Genomic DNA, 23,879 nt, shown 5'->3' with positions numbered 1-23,879 from the left:
CAAACATGAATGATGAAGGAATGGCTCCCTCCAAAATTTACAGTCTTGGGGGAAGTGAGGCGAGTACAGAATCTCAGAACATGCTGCAGGACTGAGTTCGATCCCAGTTGAGGAAGTTTGGGTTTGGGGAGGAAATAGGTTATTTTGGAGAAACTGTATTCAAGATCTACCATATATAGCAGTTCAGCTTCTTGACTAATAATGCTTAGCCCAACCCCCATAAAAAGCCCCTGGCCACATCCGTCTCTTGAGATTCCCACTTCTCTGTGTGCATCTCCCTTCCTGCTGTAAAAAACCTAACTTTGCCTTCGTAGAACACTTCTTTTAATTTCCGTCATTCAGTCTCTTAAGAACACTGTGTAATAGAAATTATGATCTTCATCCCATATAGATAACAGGTGAAGTGACTTTTCCAAGGTAAAAAAACAAGAGGCAGAGCTGAGGCTAAAGGCAGATTCCAGATGTGGGTTCTTTCTACAGCACCATGACTGTCAGTGACAAAACTGCACCCCAGTTGCTTACTTAAATTTAGTGTTTTTAGGCCAGGAGCGGTGGCTCACACCTGTAATCCCAGCACTTGGGGAGGTCGAGGCAGGCGGATCACCTGAGGTCAGGAGTTCCAGACCCGCCTGACGAACATGGCAAAACCCGGTCTCTACTAAAAATACAAAAATTAGCCGGGCATGGTGCCACATGCCTGTAGTCCCAGCTACTTGAGAGGCTGAGGCAGAATCGCTTGAACCCGGGAGATGGAGGCTGCAGTGAGCCAATATCGTACCACTGCACTCCAGCCTGGGCAACAGAGCAAGACTCCATCTCAATTAATTAATTTAGTGTTTTAAAAAAAATCACTAAATTATAGATCTAAAACTATAGATCTAAAAAAGTGATCTATAGAAACATCTCATTTATTTGTTGTCATTGTTTGTTGATTAATTTTGAGACAGGGTCTACCTCTGCCCCCAGGCTGGAGTGCAGTAGCACGATATGGCTCACTACAGCCTCAACCTCCCGGGCCCAAGTGATCCTCCTCCCTTAGCTTCCCAAGTAGCTGGGACCACAGACATGTGCCACCACGCCTGGCCAATTTTATTTTTTATGTAGAGATGGAGTCTCACTATGTTGTCCAGGCTGGTATCAAACTCCTGGGCTCAAGTGTTCGTTGGGCCTCAGCCTCCCAAAGTGCTGGGATTACAGGTGTGAGCCACTGCACCCAGCCATATGGAAACATTTCAGATATCCTAATATTAAATGATATTTCACAAGAGTGGACAGTTAACTCATGTGAAAGGAAAATCTTGGGGCCCCAAAATCACTAAGCTAAAGGAAAAAGTCAAGCTTCCGGGAACTGCTTAGGGCAAACCTGTCTCCCATTCTACTCAAAGTCACTCCTCTGCTCACTGAGATAATATCTGATTGCCTCCTTTGGAAAGGGTAACCAGAAACTCAAAAGAATGCAGTGATTTGCCTCTTCCTAAAACCTGGAAGCCCCCTCCCTGTTTTGAGTTGTCCCTCCTTTGCTTCGAGTTGTCCTACCTTTTCTGGACCAAACCAGTGTTCATCTTACATACGCTGGTTGATATCTCATGTCTTCCTGAAGTGTACAAAACCAAACTGCTCTGACCACCTTGGGCACGTCACAACTTCCTGAGGCTGTATCATGGGCACTTATCTTCAACCCTGGCAAAATAAACTTTATAAATTAACTGGGACCTGGCTCAGATTTTTAGGGTTCACACTCAAAACCCAAAAATCATCCTTAATATAATTATGTAATACATATTTATGTAGTTAGATCTCGGTGGTGGTAAATACTAATAAGCTTTTGCCCAACTAAGTGTAAAACACATTAAATCTGTATAGCAATCTCTAGACTATTACACAAATTAAATACTAACTAGAAAACACAGTATATTAAATTATCTTAAGTGTGGAAAAAATGGAGAAGGAAGAATAACCTTTTCTCTCCTCCCGTGGTCCTAACACACAGAACAGCGACTGGGAAACTGCCACAGGTAATGTGACTAGAAAAAGATGACTGTCCAACTAAAACCTGCATACACAGCTACATCCTTCCCTGGAAGAGCATGGTGGAACTAGATCCTAGTAGAGATAGCACAGGGATTGTCAACATTCTTGTCACACTGAAATTTCCTTCTTTTGATCTTCAAATAAGTAACTAACAGCTGAAACTTGGAATTTATATATCAGCACAGCACTAAGATTATAGATATATCTAATCTTACATAAGTTTCATCTTGTGTGATAAATGTATCACCCTCCCCCCACTCCCGCCGGCCCCTCCAAGAAATATATTTTTACAGGGTAGAATTTCTAATATATATAAAATATATAATATTAATGTTTATATATTATATATTATGTGCTATATATTAATATTAAATATAAAATATACTACATATTATATTTTTAAATATAAAATGTATGGTATTGCATTGATTTACTTCCTGGTGTTTTCATCCTGGGCCTTGACAAAGATAAAAACTTCTCAGCCCTCCTCCCCACCTACCCAGACAGAAGTGATCAGATGTTCCATAATAAAAGGGACAGTGCCAAATTTAGTGTATACTGAAATGTAAATTGTCAGAGTGAGGAACATCTAATAACAAAGCCTGGAGCAACTGTGCATAGGGGAAGGGGTCTGGTAAGCCTCCCCAGATACAGTGGAACTTTTTTATTATTATTCTGTCCTTCCCTTTAGCTGCCAGTTATAAGTGCAAACCCCAACATTCCCCAGTGAGAATTCCTGCCACTAAAAGACACCGACAGTGCAAGATGTAGAGAAAAGAGCATAGGCTTTGGAATCAGTTCTGCATCCAAACTCCAGCTCTGCCATTTACTAGTTGTTCAAGTTACTTGGCATCTCTAAGCCTCGGTTTCCTCATTTGTAAAATGGGAATCATGATACATTTGATCATGAAAATTAGGTAACATATAAAGCAACCAACATTGTGTCTGACATATAGTAGGTGTTTAATAAGTAATTGGTGCTGTTATATGCAAAAAGAAAACCTTGCTCATTTGTAAGCATGATTTCCCTAGATTTGTAAACTTAGAACTCAAGTACAATAGTCTTAAGCAGAGCTAAACTGCCTATGCAGTAAAGGAAGCTAGCACCATGATTTCTGCTTTTCTGCATCTAGCCCAGGGTGGCTTTTCAAAAGCATGTATCCCTCTGCTTTTATACCTCTTCCTCTGTGCTTGGAGAAAGGAGAGAAAAACAATAAACATCAAACTCAGTGAAAGAAAGACCTTACTGGTTTTTGGGTTTTTTAAAGTTCTGTATTTTTGGAGAAATTGAACATTCAAATATTCCATTAAAAGGAAGGTAAAAATGCATTTATCACAAAACACAGGAACTTACCTAAGACTTGATGAAATTAAAGGGAATTAGTCCCTGATTTGAGGAAAATTCCAGACTCTGTATATTTCAGTTGCACAATGAAGAGTATGCATTAAATGGAGACAACAGCAAGATCAGTTAGCTTTGAAAGAGAATGAGAGACACTTAAGCAATAGTAAATTTGGCCTTTAGTTATACTATTTCTGTAGATAGAAAAACTGTAAGAATAAAGTAAAATAGGTCAGAGGTAAGGTAATACTAGCATATGCTTATAATTTTATACTCACTCAGATTTTGTAATTCTCAGGATTGTGCCAGGCATCAAAGGTAATTCCCATTCAGTTAAGGGACACAAGGTCGGGCACAGTGGCTCACACCTGTAATCCCAGCACTTTGGGAGACCAAGGCAGGTGGATCACCTGAGGTCAGTAGTTCGAGAGCAACCTGGCCAACATGGCAAAACCCAGTCTCTACTAAAAATACAAAAATCAGCTGGGCGTGGTGGCGGTACCTGTAATCCCAGCTACTCAGGAGGCTGAGGCAGGAGAATCACTTGAACCCGGGAGGCAGAGGTTGCAGTGAGCCAAGATCGCACCATTGCACTCCACCCTGGGCAACAGGAGCAAAACTCCATCTCCTGAGATTCCCACTTCTCTGTGTGCATCTCCCTTCCTGCTGTAAGAAACCTAACTTTGCCTTCGTAGAACACTTCTCAAAAAAGAAAAAAAAGGGGGAGGGGCACGAGTACTGTTAGTCAGTACATAATAGTGGTTGTTTAAAACCCAAAATAAGTGATGAAGACAAGGCCAGAGGAAGGCACCAGAAGCATAAGGGAAGATTTCATAAGGGAAGTGGGTGGGAGTTGAACTGTAACTTTAAAAATCACAAGATTTGAAGAAGAGAAAGAGGAAGAGCTTTCAAGGTGAGGAACATACCACAAGCTCAGGGTGGAGATGAGGAGCATGGCCTGCTTTGGAAATAAAGTTTGAAGTCAAATATTGAAATGTTTTACATGTCAGAACAAAGAGCTGAACTTCATTTTGTAGGCAGTGGGGAGCCACTGAATAATATGCATGAATGAAAGCAAATTTTTAGAAAGATCGATCTGATGACTACGTCCAAGATTTAAAGGGAAGACATTTATTTATTTATTTATTTATTTATTTATTTATTTATTTAGAGACAATGTCTTGCTCTATTGCCCAGTTGCAGCTCACTGCAGCCTAGGCCTCATGGGCTCAATGGATCCTCCCATCTCAGCCTCCCTAGTAGCTGGGACTACAGGTACCCTCTGCCACACCTAGCTAATTTTTGTATTTTTTTGTAGAGATGGTGTTTTGCCATGTTGCACAGGCTAGTCTCAAACTCGCAGACTCCAGTGATCCACCCGCTTTAGCCAATCAAAGTGCTGGAATTACAGGTATGAGCCACTGTGCCAAGCTAATAAATTTAATATTTTGAGATTTGTTATTGAAAATTACAGATTTTTAAAAATGCAACATATAAAAGTACAGCATATATGGTTCAGTCTTATTGAACCATTTAATATATATTTTGTCAAAGTACTCAATTTATAAATAAAATATAATTGTGACAAATATTTTCCTAAAATCTTCCAAAAGGAAATTATATACATGTGAATACATATAATTTGCTTGTATATCAATCATATGTATGATTTATCTTTCTTTTTTTCTCAGAGTCTTGCTGTGTCACCTTGGCTGGAGTGTAATGGTGCAATCTTGGCTCACTGCAACCTCCGTCTCCCGGGTTCAAGTGATTCTCCTGCCTCAGCCTCCCGAGGCTTACAGGTGCCTGCCACCACACCTGGATAATTTTTTGTATTTTTAGTAGACACGGGGTTTCGACATGTTGGCCAGGCTGGCCTTAAACTCCTGACCTCAGGTGATCCACCCACCTTGGCCTCCCAAAGTGCTGGGATTACAGGCATGAGTCACTGCACCCAGCCAATTTATCTTAGTAGAATGATTGTAACTGTGTTGTGTAAAAAGTGTTAATAGATTGCTTAGCTACATTTTGGAGTATGCTCTACTAGAATTTTAAAAATCATTACATATATATTCTCTGAAATGTATTATACTGCTTTGATATTTTAACAATGATTAATTACATTCAATTACGACAATTAAATGTTTTTCTAAATTCCCATAAATGTAGAATTTTATTTTTTACAAACAGTAACTTTATGAGGGCCTTAAGAAATGATTAATTCAGCTAAAGACTAATAGATACTGTATATCTGCAATTGTTGGAGAGCTTGATTTGTTTAAATGGTTTATTTTGAATATTTCTGAGCTCACTCATCATTATGTGCTAATCTTTACCCTGGGAAGTGTCAATTATGATAACATTTTGGGTTAGAAAACTACTTTCATCCTGTTTTATGAGAGATTTTAGAGCATTTTTAGAGCATTCTATAAATAAGGATACATCATGGATAGGGGTTCTGCAGTTTTCAGTAGCTGGTAGATACCTGTACCTTAAGCACACTCTCTTTGTCTTAAATAAAGACAATAGACCAATGCATAGAATTTTGGTTCTGAGGATCTAAACTTATCAGATACTTCCTATACAGCATTGCATAAGACATAGATGCTTCATTGTTTTTAACATGAGCCCAGTTGGATCTCTCTAATATTAAAGCATTGGGTAATAAATGCCTTGTTAAAATGTGTTTATCTTATAATGGTCTTATTTGTAACACTATCTGGATTGTTGCTAGAATGCCCCCAACATCTCCAGAAGTGTGGAATTTGATCTAAAGCAACCCACACCCCTCCCAATCAGGCAAAAGATACAGATAATTCAGAAGATGCTTGAAACTAATTATACAATATCAGTGCATTTTAAGCATTTGTGAAGGTCATTGGCCTCCATGTTGCAAACTCCAACAGATATTTTTTCAGTTCTCATTTTCCTTGATCTTTTGGTAGCCTTCAACTCTGAGTACCACTGCCTCCTTCTTAAAAGGCCCTCTTTTCCTCTGCCATTAGTAACACTAAACTCATTCCTGGCTTTTCTTCTTCAGACTTAGGAATACTTGCTGGGTCATCCTTTTCTACCCAGTATTTAAATTCTGGAATTCCTCAAATACTCAGTTTTAGGACCCTTCTAGTAGTTCAGTGATCATTTATTGACTCTTACAATCCCTGTAAAAAACACAAACTGTTTGCCTATTGTTAATCTATTTTTAAATGATGAAAACTGAATTTTAATACTTGAGAGGCATGTCAGTTCTTCCTCTCCCACAATCCTTACTCTCTGTTGGCATTTGGGTTAGCCCTTGTGTTACCTGAGGCTCATACTGCTTCTAGCAGCCAGGCTCATGCACCCTTAGTTCCTTCCCTTACGAGGTCTTCACCAGCCACCTCCCATCCCCATCTTCCAACCATAGCACAACTGACAGTCTCAGGTGAACTTTCCCAGATGTTTCTGGCCAATTAACAGACTCTGTTAATCATCTCATACCATCTAATACTGCTCTTCGATCATGTACTCTGCAGTTCGTTAAATTTATTTGTGTAATTATTTGATTAATGTTTGTTTTCCCACTTGACTATAAACCCCATAAGAACTGGGATTGTGTGTGTGTGTGTTTGTGTGTATGTGTGTTTTCTCATCATTGCATTCCTAGTACCTAACCCAGTGATTTCATGAATGTCTTAAGGAATTAAGAGTCTATTTCACAGTATTGATGTATTTCAGACTTCTAAAAATTTGCTGTTGAGACTAGCTGAAATGGTAAGTACTCTGAATTTTAATTTACTCAAAATAGGCACTTCAATACATTCTATTTTACCAAAACAAAGTAGCTTTCCATCCTTTCTTTACACAGCAAGGTTTACCATACTTCTCCGATAGTCAGACTCTTCCTAGAGTTTACACAGAAGTGCAGGTAGTCTTCATTTTCACAGAACAGCATAGCATAACTCTTAAAATGAGAATTTCCTGAAGAGTCATCAGAGATTTCCTTTTTTTTTTTTTTTTTTTTGAGACGGAGTCTTGCTCTGTCGCCCAGGCTGGAGTGCAGTGGCGCAATCTCGGCTCACTGCAAGCTCCGCCTCCTGGGTTCACGCCATTCTCCTGCCTCAGCCTCCCAAGTAGCTGGGACTACAGGCGACTGCCACTACGCCTGGCTAATTTTTAATAGAGACAGGGTTTCACCATGTTTGCCAGGATGGTCTTGATCTCCTGACCTCGTGATCCGCCCGCCTCGGCCTCCCAAAGTGCTGGGATTACAGGCGTGAGCCACTGCGCCCGGCCCTTTTTTTTTTTTTTTTAAGACAGTCTTGCTCTGTCACCAGGCTGGAGTGCAGTGGTAAGATCTCGGCTCACTACAGCCTCCACCTCCCAGGTTAAAGCAATTCTCCTGCTTCAGTCTCCCAAGTAGCTGGGATTACAGGCACGCACCACCACGCTTGGCTAATGTCTGATGTGCTCTCACTAACGTTAAGAGTCTATTTATGCCTGGGCGATAGAGGAAGCCTACAGTCTGGAAGCCTGAAACAGCATTCAGGCCCAGCTACTGGAGTATTTGTAGCAAAGTGATACTAAATTTTCATTTGCCAGTGTTCTCTATTCATGTTTTCCTTGGGGGATCTTTGGTGTGTTTGTGTGTGGTTACAGCATAGAGATGAGATTCTGTCATCTTTGTGTTAGTGCCTATAGTGCCTTTTTTTTAATTTTGTTTTTTGTTTTTTTGTTTTTTGAGACAAAGTACCCCTCTGTCACCCAGGCTGGAGTGCAGTGGCCCAATCTTGGCTCACTGCAACCTCCGCCTCCTGAGGGCAAGTGATTCTCCTGCCTCAGCCTCCCAAGTAGCTGGGATTATAGGTGCATGCCACCACACTTGGCTAATTTTTGCATTTTTAGTGGAGACAGGGTTTCACCATGTTGGCCAGGGTGGTCTTGAACTCCTGACTCCAGGTGATCTGCCCGCCTTGGCCTCCCAAAGTGCTGGGATTACAGGCCTGAGCCACCACGCCTGGCCTATAATGCCTTCTTTTTTTTTTTTTTTTTTTTTTTAACACAGAGTCTTGCTCTGTCGCCCAGGCTGGAGTACAGTGGCACACTCTCAGCTTACTGCAACCTCCGCCTCCCGGATTCAAGCGATTCTCCTGCCTCAGCCTCTCGAATAGCTGGAATTGCAGGCATGCGCCACCACGCCCGGCTAATATTTTGTATTTTTAGTAGAGACGGGGTTTCACCATGTTAGCCAGGATGGTCTCCATCTCCTGACCTCATGATCTGCCTACCTCAGCCTCCCAAAGTGCTGGGATTACAGACATGAGCCACTGCGCCCAGCCTTTATAGTGCCTTCTTAAGATGAATAGTACCTCACCCTGATTTTTAACATGTAGCATTTTGCATTGCACTATATCTACTGACAATGTTAATCACTTCTGCATTTTTCCATAGCTTTCAACATGATACTTTTCAATGGCTGCATAATTTCATTAATACACCTAAATGTAAGGTGTATGTAAAGGAAAAAGACAGTTAAATCCTTGTGTGGCTATTCATACAAGTCCTATTTAGGGAGCAAATGATTATGTGGGGCCAGGATATCATGGTTGTTAAATGACTGCCCATGTGACACTGGGCAGGGAGTGTCTCTAATACTAGGCAGGCTAGAGGTGATGTTTTTGGAACCAGGAGGGAAAAGCTAGAAAAAGTGGCATAAATATAGGAAAATAATAGGAATTTCAATAATTGAGTATAGTCTTAAATGTTGACCAAAAAAAAGTAAATTGAGTCCTGAAAAATGATAGAATTTTCCAATTAGGTTACTAATGATTTTACCGGCCTGGCCAACATGGTGAAACCCCATCTCTACTAAAAATACAAAAAAATTAATGAAGTGTGGTGGCACATGCCTGTAATCCCAGCTACTCAGGAGGCTGAAGCAAAAAAATCACTTGAACCTGGGAGGCAGAGGTTACAGTAAGCCGAGATCGTGCCACTGCACTCTAGCCCAGGTGACAGAGCAAGACTCTGTCTCAAAAAAAAAAAAAAAAAAAAAAAAAAAAATTCAATTATGTTACTAATGATTTTAGGAAAAGAAATTTTATCTCTGTTTTGGGGCCAAAGGTAGAGGAAGGGAAAGGGTTAAAATGAAGTATTTACTGGCCAGATGAGGTGGCTCACACCTGTAATCCCAGCACTTTGGGAGGCTGAGGCGGGCAGATCTCCTGGGGTCAGGAGTTTGAGACCAGCCTGGCCAATATGGTGAAACCCTGTCTCTACTAAAAATACAAAAATTAGCCAGGCATGGTGGCACATGCCTGTAGTCCCAGCTACTCAGGAGGCTGAGGCAGGAGAATCACTTGAACCCGGGAGGCAGAGGTTGCAGTGAGCCGAGATTGTGCCACTGCACTCCAGCCTGGGCAACAGAGTGAGACTCCATCTCAAAAAAATAAAATAAAATAAAATAAGTATTTACTATCTGCCAGGGACTATGTTGGAAATTTTTCTTGCATTACCTCATTTTACAAGTCAGTGGGGAAATTGAGGGTTGGAGTAGTTCATTAACCTGCCCACAGTCACATAGGGCAGGTTACCCAGGTCAGTCTTCATTCCACTCCAGTCAGAAGTGAATTAAGATTAAGGAAGTGGAGACAAGGAGTATGAACAATTCTTTCTGGAAGAATGATGGGGAAAGAAGAGAAAGGATTGATAAAGTATAGGGACAGGGAATCACAGCTTTTATAATACAAATAAACCTCAGCTTCTCTGAGGTTGACACTGAAAAAGAGTCCCCAAGTAACTGCAGGGGCCAGAAGCAGAGACAAACCCTGGCCCCTGGCCCGGAGACTCATCTTTCTCCTGAGACTCTCTTACTGATGATCTTGGCTTCATCAAAGCCTCTTTGGGTCATTTCTTCCTTTCATATCTGAGGTACAGGCAATGGGATGACAAAAGGCATTTTTCTTTTCTTTTTTTTTTTTTTTTTTTTTTTTGAGACGGAGTCTCGCTCTGTCGCCCAGGCTGGAGTGCAATGGCGCAATCTCGGCTCACTGCAAGCTCCGCCTCCCGGGTTCACGCCATTCTCCTGCCTCAGCCTCCCGAGTAGCTGGGACTACAGGCGCCCGCCACTGCGCCCGGCTAATTTTTTCTATTTTTAGTAGAGACGGGGTTTCACCATGGTCTCGATCTCCTGACCTTGTGATCCGCCCGCCTCGGCCTCCCAAAGTGCTGGGATTACAGGCGTGAGCCACCGCGCCCGACCGACAAAAGGCATTTTTCAACATCCATCCACAACTAAGTCAAAGCTGAAAAGTTTAAAAGGACTTTTCTAAACGTGAGGGCAATGTTTCCCAACCTTTTGAGGTCATAGAAACTGCTCTGGACACCGGTTTAAATATACAGAATCTTGGGGGACTTGGATTTTGAAGGTCTGCAGTGGGAGCCTGGGAAAAAGGTATTTTAAAGTAATACCAGTTACCCTTAAATTTCTGCAAGTTCTAGTATCACTGTGCTGGCAAGTAACAAAAAGAAATAAACACAGTAGCATAAAGCCTGGCATGTAGCCTGGCTCACAAAAAAAAAGACCTGCTTATAACCCCATTCTGGAGTCCTCACCTGCCCCTGCAGGTTTGATGCTATCTTGGCACATGCTGGCTGTTTTTATCTTCTAGAAAACAATCTAGGCCCCACAGAGGGAGGTCCTTTGCCAAATTATAAAGTGGTGGGGGAGGAAGGGAAGAGGCTTCTTCACCCAATAATTTTTCTTTTTCTTTTTTTCTTTTCTTTTCTTTTCTTTTCTTTTTTTTTTTTTTTTGAGATGGAGATGGAGTTTCACTGTTGTCACCCAGGCTGGAGTGCAATGGCCTGATCTCAGCTCACTGCAACGTCCACCTCCTGGGTTCAAGCAATTCTCCCGCCTCAGCCTCCCGAGTAGCCAGGATTATAGGTGCCCACCAACACACCCGGCTGATTTTTTGTATTTTTAGTAGAGATGGGGTTTCACCATGTTGGCCAGGCTGGTCTCAAACTCCTGACCTCAAGTGATTCACCCGCCTTGGCCTCCCAAAGCACTGGGATTACAGGCATGGGCCACCATGCCTGGCCACTCAATATTTTTCAAAGACCAGGTTGTTAGTCTTTTTGTTTTATTTTTTGAGACAGTGTCTTGCTCAGTTGCCCAGGTTGGAGTGCAGTGGTGCAGTCATAGCTCACTGCAGCCTCTAACTCCTGGGCTCCAGTGATCCACCTGCCTCAGCCTCCTGAGTAGCTGGGACTATGTGGGTGCATGTCACCAGGACTGGCTAATTTTTTTTTTAACTTTTTTTTTTTTTTTTTGTAGAGACAGGGTCTCACTAGGTGGACCAGGCTCATCTCAAACTTCTGGCCTCAAGCAACCCTCCCACCTTGGCCTCCCAAAGTGCTGGGATTACAGGCATGAGCCACTATGCCCAGCAGCTGTTAGTTCTTTACAGCACACCATGTAAGTCTTCCCAACACAGACAAGGTCTAGCTTGGCCCACCAGACTGCTTCTGCCTTGTTGTCCCTCCAGCAGTGGGTGGCAGAATGATGGCAGCCAGCTTTCTCCCACAGGCTGCCCAGTCTGACTACACATTAGTATTAGAGAAGGTGACCATATATGTTCAGGTTTGCCTGGGAAGAGTCCTGACCACACCTTTGAGCCCAGACTCTCCTCCACTTAATCTTTCATTTTCATTTATTCATTCCCAGTTTGGATGATAAATTACATAGTCACCCCATCTGTGAACAACAGAGCTAGAACAAAAATACAACTCCACAAAAGCAAGAAGTAGACTGCCAACAACTTAATAACTTCCATTGATCAAGCAAATCATGTGACACCACACACATCATTTCAACTCATCCTCACAGCAACCTCACAAGGGAATTTTGGAGACATGAATTTTGCAGATGAGGAAAGTTAACAGGGTGAAGTGAGTTGGCCAGGGTCATCCAACTATGAGGAACAGAGCTAGGGTCAAAGGTCCATCTGCACGAGCTCAGCTTCTGCTCTAGATGGGCCTACCTGCCTCCTCATGGCATGTGGTCACCTCACTCACCAATTACTGACTGCATTAAGAAATATAACTTTACCAAGAAAGTTGCTTGATTTCAACATGAAAGAAATACTCTCAATATTCATATTTTCCATCTTAAATTTGAAAATAGAAATCTGCTTTCTGCAGCTGTGTGTCTAATTCAGCTCTTGTTTCTGTAACCTAGTTTGAAAGAAGCAACTAAAGAAAGAAACTTTGAAAGAAGCTTCCAAAAGAAGCAACCAAGTCTCCAAAGGCACAGTTTGACTGAAATGGATCCAACTGATTAGCAAATGGAAAATAACATGCAGGAATATATTTTACATGACAAGCATAGCAGCTCCAAGTCATCCCTAATGAAGCTAAAAATTTAAGTGCAACCCAGAGAATGGATGGTTCAGAATCTTTTTAAAAATTTTTTTATTTTTTAATTTTTTCTGAGATGGAGTTCCACTCTGTGGCCAGGCTGGAGTGCAGTGGCGCAATCCCAGCTCACTGGAACCTCTGACTCCCAGGTACAAGTGATTCTCCTGCCTCAGCCTCCTGAGTAGCTGGGATTACAGGCACATGCCACCATGCCCAGCTAATTTTTGTATTTTTAGAGACGGGGTTTCACCATGTTGGCCAGGATGGTCTCAATCTGCCTACCTCGGCCTCCCAAAGTACTGGGATTACAGGCGTGAGCCACCGCGCCCGGCCCAGAATCTTTGCCTTATGTTTGCATAGTTTAATCTTCTAAACTAGTTGCTTTCCCAGAAAAGGTGACTTAAAGTCATAGCCTTTGTGTTCATCATCATACTCTCCACAGTTTTACAAATTATTCAGTTTATTTTTAAAAGGGGTAATTTTTAAAATTTTAATTTTTAATTCCAAAGCATTCTTTTTAATGCATTCTCTTGGGGGGAAAAAAAATCACACATAGTGATTGTGTGTGGCTTAAGTGGCCATTGATCAATACCCCAATCTCAAGCCTGTACACTGTTACTGATTGACTGGTTGGTTGCCTGGTGGGCTTTTTGTCCTTCCAGATGCGGATGTTTTTCTACCTTCTGCCATTTCCAATAAAGTTTCCATTATAGGAGTATTTTCCTTCTTCCCTACATACCCCACAGAAGGGAAGCTGCTAAAATCGCAGAACCGGAAAGTTCCAAGGGGGCTGCAGCAGCCCCTCTCTCCTAGTTCTTGTTCACCATTACTAAGAGCAAGGCCACTCAAGTCAGACTGCTGTATGTGCATTTTGGCTCCATCATTGAGCGAGTTCATTTATTCACTATTCATTCAACAACATTTGAGCACTTATCTCTTCCTCCATGGCCACCATTCTAGCCCATTCCACCATGATTTATTGTTTCTGTCTTTGATGCCAAGCCTGTCTCCCAACAGCCACATCATCCTTCTACACAATCATATCACTGCTCTGCTTACATCCCTTCCCCAGCTTCCCACCCACTTAGTCCAAGTCCAAGTCCCTTGGTTGGGAGCCAACAGATTCCTACAGGTCTACCCTTTCCCCAACCCATGGCTAAGCCATCTCTGACTTCTGCCTGCACTCTCTACTTCTAGCCACATCGGCCTCCTTGCTATTCCTCACACATGCCAAACTCGCCTCTTCCTTAGCACCTTGACATTTGCTTTTCCCTTTGCCTAGAATGTTCTTCCTCCAAAGTCTACTTGGCTCACTCCTTCCTCTCCTTCAGGTGTTCTGCTCAGATGTCACCTTCGCAGGAAAGTCTTCCTGGCCATCCTATTACAAATGGTGGCCTCTCACTGCCTCACAGCACTCCCTGGTCTCCTTTCCTACTTCATATTTCTCCATGCCACTTATCGCCACCTGACATACTTTGTGTTTCTTTGATTACTGTCTCTTCCCACTAGAATGTGAGCTCTGTACAGAAGCAATATGCTAGCAGCTATGAATGTCTGGCACATGGCAGGACCTCAGTAAATATTAGTTGAATGAATGAATGAAGAGTTTGCATGCAGCAATGGGGAGCCAGATCATGTAAGGCCTTGTAAGTCCTGGAAAAGACTTTGGGTTTTATTTTAAATATGAAGAGAAGCTATTGGAGAGCACATCATCTGATATACAGTTTAGAAAGATCACTCGGCTAGGAGTGGTGGCTCATGCCTATAATCTCAACACTATGGGAGACTGCGGCAGGAGGACCACTATAGGCCAGCCTAGCAGCCATGCATGGTGACTCACACCTGTGATCCCAGCACTTTGGGAGGCCAAGGTGGGTAGATCGCCTGAGGTCAGAAATTTGAGACCAGCCTGGGCAACATGGTGAAACCCCGTCTCTACTAAAAATACAGAAATTAGCTGGGCATAGTGGAGGGCGCCTATAGTCCCAGCTACTCAGGAGGCTGAGGCAGGAGAATCGCTTGAACCTGGGAGGTGGAGGTTGCAGTGAGCCAAGATCACGCCACTGCACTCCAGCCTAGGCAAAAGAGCAAGACTCCATCTCAGAAAAAAAACAAAACAAAACAAAAAACCAGTCTAGGAAACATAGCGGGACTGCATCTCTACAAAAAATTTAAAATTAGCTAGGTGTGGTGGTGTGCACCTGTAGCCTAAGCTGCTTGAAAGGCTAAAGTAAGAGGACCACTTGAGCCCAGGAGATTGAAGCTGCAGTGACCTATGACCACACCACTGCACTCCAGCCTGGGCAACAGAGTTAGACCCTGTCTCAAAAAACAAACAAACAACAACAAAAAACCCCACCCTGCCCATTGTGTGGAAGGAAGATGGTACTAAGGGTAAGAGTGGCCCCAGGGGACAGTTTGGAGGCTGATGCGACATCCAAGCAAGAAAGATAATGAGGTCTTGAGCTAGGGTAGGAAAAAAGGTCATATTTTAAAAATATATTTTGGAGTTATAGCTGACAGAACTTGTTAATAAATTGGAGGAGGGGCCTAAGAGGAAAAGAGAAATGGAGGATAACTTCCAGGCTTGGGGCCTCAATACTGAATCTCCCTGAACCTGTTTACTCTTCTGTAAAATGGCAGTAACTGGACCCTCCTCCTCACGGGATCTCTGTGAGGATGGAGGTAGAGGATACAGAGTGCCCATACTGTCAGGCGCATGGTAAACCCTCAACACACGTTAGCTCTTATCATTGCCCTAGAGATGACTGTGTTTCCCCTGCTTCATCCATAAACAGGATTACAAAAATAACCACCCCATAGAGATTGGGGGAGAAAACTTCTTGTAGAGTGTACCCTCCCCTCCTAAGGGATAGATTTGTACTTTAACAGAATACTTAACAGTAGTGTTGGAACATGTTATTTGCACACAGATAAAAGAGTTCCTCACATTTCAAAAGAAGTGTAACGCTGTATTAAGTAGTGTTTGTCCATTCAATACTTAACAGCAGGAGTAACTAAAAGCTGAAATTATAAACCCCTGCTGATTAAAAATAAATCAAAACATAAGATATAAAGCACATGTGAAATAATAATGGTTGTTTTTTTTTTTTTTTTGGAGACAGAATCTCGCCCTTGTTGCCAGGCTGGAGTGCAGTGGCATGATCTTGGCTCGCTGCAACCTCCACCTCCCAGGTTCAAGCAATTCTCCTGTCTCAGCCTCCCCAGTAGCTGGGACTGCAGGCACAGCGGCACCATGCCCAGCTAATTTCTGTGTTTTTAGTAGAGACAGGGTTTCACCACGTTGGACAGGATGGTCTCGATTTCTTGACCTCATGATCCACCCACCTCGGCCTCCCAAAGTGCCAGGATTACAGGCATGAGCCACCACGCCTGGCCATAATGATTTTTTTTTTTTTTGAGATGGAGTTTCGTACTTGTTGCCCAGGCTGGAGTGCAATGGCGGGATCTCAGCTCACCACAACCTCCATGTCCTGGGTTCAAGCGATTCTCCTGCCTCAGCCTCCTGAGTAGCTGGGATTACAGGCATGCGCCGCCACTCCTGGCTAATTTTTTTATTTTTTATTTTTGTATTTTTAGTAGAGATGGGGTTCTCCATGTTGGTCAGGCTGGTCTGGAACTCCTGACCTCAGGTGATCCACCCACCTTGGCCTCCTGAAGTGCTGGGATTGCAGGCGTGAGCCACCGTGCCCGGCCGCAATAATGATTTTTTAAAAAAACAAGCATTTACTGCATTTTCACGCACTAGAAGCTAAAATACCATGCTGTCCAGTTCAAAACAGGACACCTGGCAACCCTGTTCCTAAGTATAACTAAGCTTTCTGCAAAGCCAACACCCAGTGCTTTCTGGCTGCATTGGCCTGTCCTCATTTCCCCCTGGAAAACTGTTTTAAATAGTACAGATAACATTCTGCCTCTATTACAATTAGCAGCTTCTCTCACCAGGTTAGTTTGGCAAGTGCTAGTGTGGAGTAACCTAGTATCTTCTTTCAAAACCTCCCAGTGGCTGCCTTCAGGTAGCATGTGAAAAGCTGCCTATGGAGAATTCAGCAGGCCCTCCAGGCCCTCCAAGGTCTTTCTTGCTGGCATCATCTTCTGCCTCACCAGATCGCCCTGATTATTGATGATCTGGGCCCCCTACCTAATAGAAAACCAGCCACTCTTCTTCCCAGCCCCAAGAGATATTGATGAGGGGGTCCTTAAATCTGGGATCCTTTCCTCTCCTTGCCCAATAACTGAACTCCTAAAATCCTTTTAGTACCTGGGAATCTGCAAAGACAACCTTGAATTTGAACTGGAGCTAGGACTTCCTCCCAACGAATTTGCCCATGGGTGACTCTCTGATACATGGTCTCTATTGTTCTACTTTCTCTATTCTGAAGTCTAGAAGACACTCTTGCTTCTGAAAGTGGGGCCTAAGAACCTGCAGCCTCACCAGGGAACTTGGTAGGAATCCAGAATCTGAGGCAGGATTCTAGACTTACTGGATCAGACTCTGCATTTCAACAAGATTCCCCAGTGATCCCCAGGCATCTTCAAATTTGAGAGGCCAGGAAAATGCTCAGGCCCTTCCCTTCCCATTGGCTGGGGAGAATTCCTGTAATTTGCCCTGTTTAAGGGTCCTTAATCCCAGCTTCACTGTCCTCACTTTCCAAAGAATCCTGAGTGGCTTCCTTCCAACACCTCATCTGTTTTCCCCCGTGCCCCTGAAGCTAGGGCCTCTTTTCTTCAAGGCCACCCTCCATCTCATCTTGGGCTGAGGCTCCTCTCTTGAGGCCATGTCCCATGGTAGCATTTCTTTGAGGGCTGCTTTTCTGCTGTTCTTCTCCCCAGGTAGGGCCTCTAATACGGATGGAAGTGAAGTGCTATCCCTCAGAACTGCTTCAGCCCTTAGAGCTGGGCCAGGGTCTGAGTGGGCCTCTCACAGGGCCACAGGACTGCCCTTTCCCCCAGCTTGCCTAGAAACTGAGACCACTCACACCACATGAACATGCTATCCTTGTTTCCCTTTCCTGCCAGCCTCAACACAACCAGAATACAGCCCAGTAATGGCTGCCTACAAATGGGAGGCACCCAGGGAAGGGAGGGGGGTGCTGATCAAGAACCAGCCTGGAGGAGGGCCATGGTTTCTCAGAAACAAGGAGGAGGTGAGGGTTGATGCGGAAGGTATATTATAAATGTTTTAAGCACTTGATGCTTTGAGGGTTTGGGGATTTGAGTTTGCGTTTGTTTTTTAAGCTTAACTATGTGAAAAAGATGTCAAATAACTTTTCTGAACTGTAGCAATCAGAGCCTTGTCCAGAATCCTAACTTAATGGCTTTTTGGCTCTCAATTTGATGGTCAGTTTGACTAACCAATACTTTTTACTTCTGTATTATTTATTACACAGTTGATCCCCCCCATAACATGTTAAAAGCCTACTTCCAACCTTTTAAAAGATATCTTTGGAGTGCTGTCCAGATTCACCATTAAAATAGTGTCTTTCCAAAGTCTTATGTATTTTATTCAGCAGTTACTACAGTACTTTTTTTTTTTTTTTTTTTTTTTTTTTGACAGGATCTCATTCTGTTGCCCAGGCTGGAGTCCAGTGGTGTGATCACAGCTCATTACAGCCTTGACCTCCTAGGCTCAAGCTATCTTCCCACCTCAGGCTTCTGAGTAGCTGGGACTATAGGCACATGCCACTATACCTGGCTAATTTTTAATTTTTTGTAGAAACTGGGTCTCGCTATGTTGCCCAGGCTGGTCTCGAACTCCTGGGTTCAAGCATTCCTCACACTTTGGCCTCCCAAAGTGCTGGGATTACAGGCATGAGTTGCCATGCCTGGTCATATTTTTATTTTTAAATCTATTTAAATAAGGAGAGGGAGAGAGAGAGAGAGAAGGCTCTAGGTGCATTTTTTCCCAAATGGACACCTTGCCACATGTTTTCAACACATCTAAAGCCTGAATTGAGAGTATAATTTTTCTGTAGATACATCACCTTGAGGAATTTTATAAACTTCAGTTTCCTCATCTCAGAAATGAGGTAGTTGGATTAGATGAACTGGCTCATCAAGTGAGTGTAAGGAGTTTTCCAAATTTAATAATTACTAATATTTCCCAGAAGACTAACCAGGCAACTTTTCTTCTTTAGGTTAGACTTTCTGAGATGTCATGGCTTAGTATTCTTTAAGCAAATCCTGGAATGTTCTTGTCCTTTTGGAATAACTGTAATGTGGATTTGTTCTGTGCAACTGATGATATTCTAATGTGTTTGGGCAGGTTTAAGTCTAAATTTCCAAAGCCTCACACCTGTGGTTTTACCGAAAAGGTACCGCTCCAGGAAACCAGTGATGGACAAAGGATGCACGGTATAGCTATGATGTAAGAGCGCCCTCTGCAGGCCACATGAAGGTGAGTCTGTTTCTTAAAGAGTAGCTCTTTCACTCTTGGTGTACAGCACAACCCTTCCCTTCCTCCTGTAGCATTCTCATCAAGAAACATTTGTTTAGTGCTTACCCTGAGCTAGGCACAGTGTGCTTAGGGCTGGGAACACAAAAATAAAAACATCCTAGCCTTAAAGGATCTCACAGTCTAATGGGGCACATCCCAATCAGATCATTATAATGCAACTTGAGAGGTGTGTCACTGGAGCTGTGCCTCATGTCCCCATTAGTTTGCAATCACAAGTTGCACACAAGAGCCGAAATCAAACAGCACAGTACAATGCTCTTTTGTTAGGAAAGAAGGACTGGTGACTCACCCTAGCATTTTCTCTTTGCACAGAAACAGATTGCCTGCCCAGAAGCAGCATGGCTAATGGGTGCTACTGTGGAGACCCAGGCAACCTGAGAATAGTCCTGGCAGCCAGACCTCCAGGGTGGAAACGGGAAGAGCAACAGAGAAAGGTCAGGATTTAACAGGGAAATGGTGGAGGGCAAGAACAGGGGTCAGGAGGTATCTATGCATTTTGATATGAAATTAAGAAGTTCATTTAAAATATACAGCCAAGGCCCGTGGCACTTTTTGTAACAAGATGGTAGCTTATCTTCCCACTAGATCTTGTTGGACTTTTTTCAAACTGTATCTGATTGTGTTTTTCAAACTAGGCCAGGAGGGCCCCTCAACTTCTAAAATACAAAAATTCTTTCTGCTTCTCTTTTCAAATCTTCTCAGATTCTGGACACACCCAGCAATTCCATGTGCCTTTTCATTCCTTTAATCCTGTTAACTTTTTGTCTCTTCTTAGCAATGACTTCCTTTCATTTTAGAGAAAGTTCTGCTGGTAACATACTATATAAGCCAGGAGAGAAAAAGAACTTGAAAGAGGAACACAATTTTCTTTTTTTTTTTTTCAAAAGAGGTAAGGGAAAAAAATAAAGGAAGAGGAGAAATATACTACTCAATACAGTTGTCAAACAAATTTCTTGGAACCATGGCCTACAAGAATACCTATCTTAACTGCACTGCACTAGAAACCACATTTTCATATTCCTTTTGTGATAATTCTAAGATAATGAATTAGATGTTACCCATTGTTTTCCAGAATAGAATTTCTGGAGTTACTGGTAGTTCAGGGAATTTTAGTCACAAGATGTATGTTTTCTATAGCTTTGTGTGTGTGTATATGTGTGTGCATATATACTTATATACACGCACATATATACACATACACAAAAACATACATGTGCTATAGCTTTTGAATGGAGATATATGTGTGCATACACACACACACACACAAACACATTCATTCATTCATTTATATTATACAGCTTCCCTGAAGACCAACAAAAGAAAAATGCAGGAAATATAAAGGCAACCTGGGGTCGGTCCTATGCAGTGAGCTCTTTGAGGTCTCTATCAGAAATAAAAGATTTCAGTCTTTTTTGGCTGGGCATAGTGGCTCACGCCTGTAATCCTAACACTTTGGGAGGCCAAGGTGGGAGGATTAACAAAAAATACAAAAATTAGCCGGGGGTGGTGGTGGGAGCCTATAGTCCCAGCTACCTGGGAGGCTAAGGTAGGAGGATCACCTGAGCCAGGGAGATAGAGGCTGCAGTGGGCCATGATCGCACCACTGCACACCAGCCTGGGTGACAGAGTGAGACCCTGTCCTTAAAAAAAAAAATCAATCTTTTCATAGTTATTCAAATTAAAACAACAAAATAGAGATGTGAAGACTTGGCTCAGGAAGATTCAGTCATCTCAACAGTCACTGTAAAGAACTGCCATCAGACTCCTTTTGACTCTAAATGGAAAAGGATACCAACACTGTTCTTCCTAGGAAGCTAATCTATAGTTAAAATAGGCACATTACATAGCTCTGTGTATGTACAGTGTTGTAATTGTTTAACAAAGCGGAGATACTAAATGCACTCAGTGCATAAAACATGTTTTATTTAAAATAGAGAAGAAATTCCTGAGGAAACAATAAAATCAAGGATGTTACAGTAATTTCATGAGCCATCCAGATATAATTACCAACCAATAAAAATAAAATATTTCATAATGCTCTCAGTTTTCTTTAAATATTGGCTTATAAGACATTGTTCTGTTATTTTCTTTGGTTAAAACAAAGTTTTTAAAATCAATATCTCATACCTGTTAGTATGTATTAGTAGGAAACCTTTATAATAAACGAATTTTATGTGCAAAAGCTGCCTCGTTTCCAGCTCTGGGGCATTCAGGGAGCACAAACCTCAGGGGCATCATTGTGGCCCAAAGAACCTGGGGATTGAGTTGATGGGGCCTAAGGGCCTAAACAACACAGTTAAAGATGGAGAAGCAGGCCGGGTGCAGTGGCCTCCCCAAGGCAGACAGATCACCTGAGGTCAGGAGTTCGAGACCAGCCTGACCAACATGGAGAAATCCAGTCTCTACTGAAAGTATAAAATTAGCCAGGTGTGGTGGCACATGCCTGTAATCCCAGGTACTCGGGAGGCTGAGGCAGGAGAATCGCTTGAACCTGGGAGGCAGAGGTTGCAGTGAGCCAAGATCGCGCCATTGCACTCCAGCCTGGGTAACAAGAGCCAGGCTCCATCTCAAAATAAAAATAAAAATAAAAAACAAAAAAAAGGAGAAACAGAAGCCCAGGGTTCAGCTGTTAAGAAGCCCAGGGTTCAGCTGTTAAGACAGGCCTGGCAAGGGATGGTCAGTAATGGGAGAACAGTAGGGGTTAGAACCTGGATGCCAAGAATAAGATAAAACAAGGCTTCACAAGGCCTGAATCAACTAGAACTAAGTTTAAAACTAAAGGTACGGATGAGAAGATATGCAAGAATATTCATTGTCCCTCTTAAATTAGCAATTTAATTTACACTGAGAAATGTATGGCCATAAGGGACCAAAATGTTGACATGATTGGCCTTTTTTTTTTTCTTTTTTTTTGAGATGGAGCCTCACACTGTCGCCCAGCCTAGTGTGCAGTGGCGCGATCTCGGCTCACTGTAACCTCTGCCTCCTGGGTTTAAGCAATTCCCCTGCCTCAGTCTCCCAAGCTAGGATTACAGGCGCCTGCCACCACGCCCAGCTAATTTTTTTTTTTTTTTTTTTTTTTTTTAGTAGAGACAGGGTTTCATCAGGTGAGTCAGGCTGGTCTCGAACTCCTGACTTCAGGTGATCCATCCACCTCAGCCTCTGAAAGTACTGGGATTGCAGGCATGAGCCACCGCACCTGGATTGGCTTATTTCCTTCTCAATTTCTAGACATGTGGTGTGACAGCTCTTAATCACAAGCTATTTTATGGGTTTACCTGAGAAAGCACTGTTACAGAGACTAGAAATACCCAAAGAAATACTGCAGACCTACATGGGAATCAGAAGGTGGACTGCTGAACAACGGATCAGCATAAGAAGTTCAAAGAATGAAGTTGCAATGTCATTAGGCTATGATAGCTTAGGCATCCATCTGACTATTGGAGTATCTTACTCCCATACAGCATCTATATTAGGGCTAGATTTGCCACTGGGGCCAGAAATGCTTGCAGTCCTAAGGTATTCAGAGTCATAAAAAAAGAGGGAATCAAAAAGACTAGGAGTTCATTTTGACAGTCTTGGCAATGTATAGGATTTTGCGATTTTCTTTTGTAAATTGGAGATTCTCTTTTTCATACATAAAACATTTTTCATAGAACCCTAAAAAGCTCCCAGACCCTTGGTGTGGGGTCTATACTATTCAATGGATAAAATGGTCCTGTCTGTCGTAGCCTCAAAGATGTAGGAACCAGCATTCCTGATAGAACTAAGGGAGGTGGAAGTGCTAGTTACTGGGAATAAGCCACAATGGAAGCTCCAGGGGAGCAGAAGCAAAACTGTATCCCCAGCACCTACACAGGGCCTGGTTCCTAGTAGGGAAAGGTAAATATTTGAAAATGAATGAACAAATTACTAAATAAACCAGAAAGTGAAAGTAGAAGGGAGATGAGATCATTAGATTTAAGTAAACCAAACCTCAAGAGATCAGAAATCAAGAAATTATATCAAGTATATTTAAAGGCTCTAGCAGGCCAGATGTGGTGGCTCATGCCTGTAATCCCAGCACTTTGGGAGGCCGAGGCGGGTGGATCAAGTTCGAGACCGGCCCTACCAACCTAGTGAAACCCTGTTTCTACAAAAAATACAAAAAATTAGCTGGGCATGCTGGCAGGTGACTGTAATCCAGCTACTTGGGAAGCTGAGGCAGGGGAATCACTTAAACCCGGGAGATGGGGGTTGCAGTGAGCTGAGATCACACCATTGCACTCCAGTCTGGGTGACAGAGTGAGACTCTACCACCCCCCGCAAAAAAAAAAAAAAAAGGCTCTAAGCATCTGGTAACCAGAATACAGGTCTAATCTTTCACAGTTCCTGCTGACCTAGGGTAGCATCACATTTCTAGACATTTCCCCAATATATTATTGTGAAAATTTGCAAACATATAGCAAAGTTGAAAAACTTTATAGTGAACACTATATACCTATCATGTAGACTACCACTAACATTTCACTATAGTTGGCTTATCACATGTCTGTACCTTTCTCTAAGTATTCGTCAATCCCTGTTTTTGTTTTTTTTTTTTGGACGCATTTAAAAGTAAACTGTAGACATCAGTAGTAGACTTCTGCC

At 42.6% G+C, this 23,879-nt stretch overlaps 1 protein-coding gene across 2 annotated transcripts in view; it reads right to left on the bottom strand.

Annotated features, from left to right (window-relative positions):
* The window catches only part of TRIM13 (tripartite motif containing 13), an 80,521-nt gene that overhangs the window by 22,293 nt on the left and 34,349 nt on the right, over positions 1–23,879 (bottom strand). The gene's annotated exons all lie outside the window — the stretch shown is intronic.

The sequence above is a fragment of the Chlorocebus sabaeus genome, chromosome 3 (assembly GCF_047675955.1).
Source record: "Chlorocebus sabaeus isolate Y175 chromosome 3, mChlSab1.0.hap1, whole genome shotgun sequence".
Lineage (NCBI taxonomy): Eukaryota > Metazoa > Chordata > Mammalia > Primates > Cercopithecidae > Chlorocebus > Chlorocebus sabaeus.
The sequence above is the reverse complement of the archived record's forward strand: the minus strand, read 5'-3'. Positions and strand labels throughout refer to the sequence as shown.